The following is a 7,444-nucleotide window of genomic DNA, read 5'->3' on the forward strand; positions in this document are numbered from 1 at the left end:
AGATCAAATAAATAAATAAAAATATTATTAAAAAAGAATAGATTAGGCGGCCGCCTAGGCGGTCTAGGCGGAAAAAAATCGGATATCCGATTTTTTTAACCGATTTGGCATAAATCGGGGCGGAAGAGTGACGCGTAGTGCCCAGGTGGCCTAGGCGGCTAGACGACTGATTTTTAGAACAGGGAGCTTAACCAATCTAAAAACTCATTGGTGCTAAGGTTTCCCGAAAATTCAGGAATCTCAACACGAAACCCTGAATCTCATCGTCTTTCTTCCGGCTGAATTTCTCGTCGAATGAGTTGATGATCAGCTGGAGCAGCGAGGCAATCTTGGTTACAAGTGTTTCGTGGATTAGCAAATAGGTTTTCAGCTAGGTCATCATCAGAAGCGTCTTCTTCCTGGTGTTGACGAGGAGCGTTACCTTGTGGTTGCTGAAGAATATCGTTGAACCGGAACGTGTTGCTGTCGTTGCAGGACTGTGGCCAGGGCTGTTTCGACAGCGTGAAGCAGAGTATCATGAAGACCGGCGGTAAAGTTCTCCAACGTATTGCGGAGTTCTTCTTGCTGTTCTTCAGGAGTCTGGTTTCGTGGAGGCATGGTGAAGATGTGATGAATTTGTGCGGAAGTAGCAAAGATCGAGAAGTCTTGATTGAGAAATCAAAACCTAAAGTCTCTGATACCAACTAGTGTAGCCCAAGCTACAAATAGTGCAAGAAACCTATTGATTCTGAGAATACCTAGGGATCGTACCTTCTTGAGATCGTTGAGAGTCGAGGCTCTATCCGAGAACAAGGTCAGATTTATAAAAGCTCTTAAAATTTAATTCAATGTCTAAGTCGTGACCTTACAACACCAAGGCATAGACTATATATATATGAAAACAAACCTTAAAGCCTAATCGAAAAAGGAATGATAACATATCATTATCGACAAATAAAAAGGAAACTAGAAGTTTTAAGTAAAGCTAAACGTATAAGGAAAATAATGAAAACCAAAGCCAATATGGAAAAGGATGTAGGCTGCATCAGTTAGGCTCAGTATCACTCATAGGTCGAGCAGTACTATCAGATTCAACGGCATTCTCATCCTCCCGTAGGCCATTGTTACCAAACTTTCCATAACTCAAACTAAGCATTCCAGGATCTCTGTTTCCATCTTCTTTGTTATTCCAATTCCATCCTATACTTTCATACAAAATAACATCCCTCCTGATGACAATCTTGCGAGTAGTTAGATCCAAAAACCGATAAACTTTTGACCCGGGCTCTGTTCCTTGATGAACCAATGATCTTAATATATCATCCAATTTCTTTCTACCAACTGCTTATGTTCTAGCAAAGCTAACACATCCAAATATCCGAATATGCTCTAGATTTGGTTTCTTCTCTTTAAAACTTTGTATGGAGTACTGGATGTAACCAACGATCATGTTGCAACCCGGTTTATGAGATAGGTGGCATGTCTTACGGCCTCCCCCCACAGATAATTCGGTATGTCCATGTGTTTCAGAATGCTTCTAGTCATATCTAACAAAGTTCTATTCCTCATTTCTATCACACCATTCTACTGTGGTGAATAGGGCGCAGTTAAATGTCTCTTGTGCCTTGTTTTTCACAGAATTCTTGAAACTCATGAGATGTGAACTCTCCTCCTTTATCTGTTCGGAATGTTTTGATGGTAGCTTGTGTCTCTTGTTATACTATTCATCTAAATCTCTTGAACTTGTCAAAGGCTTCACTCTTCTCTTTTATCAGGATCGTCCACCTGTAACGGCTGAAATCTTCGATGATAACAAAAACATACCTCTTATGTGCTGGTGAAGGAGGCGTGATGGGTCCCCAAAGGTCTCCGTGCACAAGCTCTAACAGTTTTGTAGCTCGATATGTTGTAGCTTGTGGAAACATTTTCCTTGTTTGCTTGCCAATCAAACATGACAAACAAGTTTCCTTTTCTATCGTTAGTCTGGGCATCCCTGTTACAAGTTCTTTGTTGATCATTGTTCTCATAGTGTCGATGCCAGTGTATCCTAGACGGGCATGCCATCTTGCTGATTCGGTTAAGGACACAAGTTCTAGACACTTGAGTGTTCGACTTTGATGACTAATTTATAAAGTATGATTCTGGACATGTTTATCCTCACCAATAGGTGTCCCGTTCCATCATATAGGAGCAAGAGGTCATCTTTCGTACGAACTTCGCAACCTGTTTTTGTAGCTTGTCCAAGACTGATGATATTACTCTTCATATCCTTATATAGTGATTTATAATTCCTGACATCTAATGTTTAGACTAGGTGTTTTCCGCAGTTGGTGCGGAAATAAAAGTCTTAAAATTTAAATTTTATTCAAAAAAAAAGTTTTGTTAATTTTTATATTTTATTATTTTCTCACAATTTTTTAATTTTTAATTTAATGTAATTTTGTTCAAAAAAAATAATTTAATGTAATTATATGTAAATATTTTAAATATATATGTATATATTTAAAATTATAATCTTGGAAAAATTTTAAATTTAGTTCTTTCAGTTAAAATATATTAAATAAATGCTATAAAATTAAGAATTTTTTTTAGGTATATAACTATCAAAATATAAAACAAATAATATTTTTTAAAAAATTTTGATATTAAAAAGAAACGACTAATCGTATTGGGATTAGAATATTACAATTATTTAAAAACAAAACTGCATAAAATGTGGAAGAATTATTTTAGTAATAAAATTATATAATTTAAAAAAATATAATTAGATAATATTTCGAAAATTTTAATATATTATTATATTTCTATTTCTACTATTATTTTATTTATTGTTATATTAATGATGATCTACGATTTTATTATTATATTTAAAAAACTTACCAAAAATATAAAAGGAATTTGTCAAAAATACCACTTTTCTTATACCCTATTTCAATTTTACTTTAACCAACTTTACCATTAGAATATTAATAGGTAAACGACTATTGTACCCTAACTAATCAAAGGAGACAGAGAATATTTGAGGTAAAAGAAGCCGTCGTCGTCTCCGACCGGGCGAACGCCTCCACTTACGAGTCGTCGCCGCCGAATTGAGCTCCATGCTCATCAAGAATCGTCAATTTACCATGATTATATCCACCTCCATAGCTGTTCTCATCGGCTGCATTGTCATGCTCGTCTGGTGAAGATCCGACGCCTCCGGGAGCTCGAAACGCGTCGAGCAGCTTAAGCCTTTGGTGATCAAGCCACCGACTGAGGATGAGATTGAAGATGGGAGGAAGAAAGTTACGATCTTTTTCAGTACACAGACTGGAACCGCAAAAGGGTTTGCTAAAGTGAGTTGCTTTGAGATTCAAAATTCAAATAAATTGGAGATGATGATTGGAGCTTGATTGAATTCAATTTTTACAGGCTTTAGGAGAAGAAGCTAAAGCAAGATACGAGAAGACAAAAAGTTTGTAGAAGGCATGAACATGACCGAAGAAATGTTAAACCCGACCTCCTTTGCTCGCCAAGTTAAAGACCAGATCGCTTTAGCTAAAGCCTTTATTGTCATCGCTAAAGAAAGCAAAAACATTCAGTTCGCTTGGGACCTTAGCGCTCAGATCCGCAACTCTCAGCTGCTTTTCTCCATTGCCGCTGCTTCTAGACGTCCCGTGACGGTTCTTGACTCTGAACCCACTATCCGCGACATGGCTGTCTTGCTTTACCAAGCTCAGCAGCTTCATTAAGACAGCGCCAATATGATCATGAGGCTCAAGGGTACTATTCAGTCTTTGGAAGGGCATTTGAGTTCTGTTACTGAGAAGAGTGCTAAGTATGCTCAGATTGCTGCTGAGGAAGTTCCCAAGAGTCTTTACTGCGTTGGTGTTCGTCTCAATACCGAGTGATTTCAGAACTCTGAGTTACAGGGGAAGCTCGCGGAGAGAAGCTATGCTGTGGCTTCTAAGCTCACCGATAACAGTCTTTACCATTTTTGTGTGTTTTCTGATAACATTGTTGCTACTTTGGTTGTGGTTAACTCCACTGCTCTCAACTCCAAGGGCCCTGAGAAAGTTGCCTTTGATCTTGTCTCTAACGAGATCAACTACGCTGCAATGAAGTCATGGTTTGCTATGAACATGGACAACCTCACAGGAGTCACTGCTGAGGTTCGGAAGTTTGAGGATTTCAAATGGCTTAATGCTTCTTATGTCCCCGTCCTCAAGCAGCTCCTAGACTCAGATACGCAAAGCTACTATTTGTCTGGACATAACAACGATGGACGCACACCGATAAAGTTCAGAAACCCCAAGTATCTCTCAATGCTCAATCATCTCAGTGCTCAATTATACCTTTTTATAAGGCCTTATAAAAGAAATTGTAAAAGAATGTAAAATAATGATGTTCTTTAATAAGCAAATAAATGGTGGAAAGTTGGTTAATTTGGTCATTTATAAACTCTTATAAATAGATTTATAAACCTTGTAAATTAATTTATATACAATTATAAATAAATGTATAAACTCTTATAAATAGCTTATAAGTTCTTGTAATTTACAAACATATATAGGAGAATTATAAACATTATAAATACTTTCATAAAGATTTACTTATAATTTTTGTAAGAATTTATAAAATGATCTATAAACTCTTCTAACTGATTTATAAATTGATCTATAAACTCTTATAAATAGATTTATAAACCTTGTAAATTAATTTATAAACACTTATAAATAAATGTATAAACACTACAAGAAAACATAATCTTAACGAGGGAGGTTTTCCTCGTGAGTTCGTCGTAAAAGAGGTTTTACGACGAATTAGCGAGGAACCGCGTTTGCTCGTTACTCATCTGTCGTAACACATATTTCTTCGCTAATTCGTCGTAACTTAGCGAGGAATATATTTCGTCGTGAAGACGAAGTAGATCATTTCGTCGTAAAGACCACGTCAATATTCCACGTAAGGAGGTCGCTATATTTCCTCGTAAATACCTCGAAACGAGTTCCTCGTAAACTACACGTAAATAGCTTGAAAGTGTTTCCTCGCAAAATACACGTAACGACCACGAAAGGATTTCCTCGTAAAATACTCGTTTATCTTTCCTCGTTATTTCCTCGTAAATGTTTTCTCGTAAAATACTCGTTTACTATTTCTCGTCATTTCCTCGTAAGGTTTCCACGTAAATAGATCGTACATTAGTTACGAATTTACTTCGTTTTTATTATTTTACACAATTTAAAAATATAATTAAAAAATAATTAAAATTATTTAATTTATTAATAAAATTAAAATTTAAAATAAAAATAAATCAATATGAAAATATTTTATATATAAATAAGTTTTGAATTTATAATACAACAACCGGAAAAAAAACTAAGGGTCGTTCATCGCCTGGTAGAATTCATCACTCCTCCTCGTAACATCCGCCTCGTTATGTACGTCGGATGACTCGCCTTGAATGGGATGTTGTTGTCGCATGTTCCTCAACATGGACTTCCATTCCGGATTTGTGGCCGCTATAACGTCCAAGAAGCCCTCGACTCCACCCATACAGGATTTTGTCGCGGCCAACTCGTTACGCAGCTGAGCGGACTCTCTACGCAGCTCAGTGACTTCATCATCCCGTCGCTGACCATAAGACGATGTCGCTCACGGAACATCATTGACGGAACCAATCCCCAACGTCCGTCCCTTTTTTTTAGGGACAACCTTAAAAACAAAAAATAAATATTGTTAGTAAAAATTTAAAGTTATATTAAATGAATAATAAAAAAATAAATTTTTTGAAAATTTACCTCCTCGTAAATCATATCCACTTCAAGTGTGGATAAGGTGACGGGTAATCCGTCGGTAGACTGCTGGGTCAGCTGAGTCTGGCGGTCTTCAACCTGAGCAACCACGTCGTTGTAGTTTTGCTCGGACTTGCCATCTACAAATACGCCCACCTTGTTCTTGTGGGTCCTCTCGTAAAGTTCCATAAGAGACGGGAGATGTCCCGTCTCTTTGGCCTAAAAAGCATTTAAGAAAGTTAGAATAAAATATATATATTAAAAAATTTATTTAATAAAATATTTAATTACCATTTCCAAACGGACACCGGCGTGGGGTTTTTGGCCCGTAGTGTGAAGCATCGGCCCGTTTCCGTGCTCATCGACCGTGTTACGGAAGTTAGAGCAAGCCTTGGCGATTATAATGGAATCAGGAAGGCACCAATAATGGATGAGGCCATCCCACACATCCGTGGTGAGCTCAGCGGGTTTGCCACGCTCATACCCCTTCACGATCCAGTCACCCTTCCAGTTGGAGACCGTGTCCAACAAGCGAACTTTTGCCTTCGCGTTAAACTTCTTCCTCACCCTCTCAGTGATCCCCAAGGCCCAATTATATTTTTGCTGTTAGAAAAAATAAATTAACAATTAGTTTTTTAGAAAGTATATATATAAAATTAAAAAAATAAAGTATATATAATTAATTAATAGAAACTTACAGCGTAAATTTTGAACCACGTCTTTCTGACGTAGTGAGGCGTCTTACTCTAGTTCGGATGTGCCATGGAGAAGTAACCTTTGATCGTGTCGGTTACGTCCGATGCAAGACATCCGTCAACCCCCACCTGGAAAATACAAATTTAAAATATAAATTATTTTTTAATGTTATAAAAGAATTTTAAACGAATTAAAAAAAAAATTAATGCAACATACCACAAAGTTCCGTCCGGTCGGTCTGGGTCGATGACTGGTAAACCTTCTCTGCCTGGCAGACGGAGAATGTCCTCTACAGTGTACTGCGAGTAAGGAGCACTCGGAGGCACCATCAAATCGGGATGAATATCGGCGGCCATCGGAGGTGCCATCGGAGGAGGCACAGGAGGAGCATCGTCGGATGAGCCATCGGGGAAGGAACATGAGGAGCCGATGGTGCACTAGAAGAAGTAGACCCAGAGACTCTCTGAGTGTACTAAGTCTCGGGGACAGTCTCCTGACCCGAAGAACCGGTGGCTGAAGTAGAGGCCGGGTCTAAACGACTACCCGGCTCACCGAAGATCTCTCTGTAATGGGCAGTAAGTCTTCATTTTCGAACCTGAGAAAAAAATTAAATTCTTAAAATTAACATCAACAGTATATTTCCCAACATTATCCACCTAATGAACACTAAATAACATAAAATCCGTAAACCTATCTAAATTCCCTATACTAACCACCTAATCTATCCTAAACTAACCAAATTAGAGAGGCTTACCATTGCTACGAACTGGAGAGGAAGTGGAGAGGAAGTAGAGAGGAAAGAAAGAGTGAGCGCTCGGGGGTATATATAAGATTATGTATCGTCGCAAATTCGTCGTAAGGTTACGACGAAATAGCGAGCAGTTACAAAGGCCCGTGTTTTTCAATACGAGGAAATTGCGAGGAATCACAAAGGCCCGTGTTTTCATATACGAGGTATTAACGATGATTTTGCTTACGTGGAATTAACAAGCCTT

General features: G+C 37.9%; 1 pseudogene; it reads left to right on the plus strand.

The window, feature by feature from the left end:
- The first annotated feature begins 516 nt into the window (after positions 1–516).
- On the plus strand, positions 517–4,741 carry LOC106403994 (annotated as a pseudogene).
- Positions 4,742–7,444: the final 2,703 nt, after the last annotated feature.

The sequence above is a fragment of the Brassica napus genome, chromosome C6, assembly GCF_020379485.1.
Source record: "Brassica napus cultivar Da-Ae chromosome C6, Da-Ae, whole genome shotgun sequence".
Taxonomy (NCBI): domain Eukaryota; kingdom Viridiplantae; phylum Streptophyta; class Magnoliopsida; order Brassicales; family Brassicaceae; genus Brassica; species Brassica napus.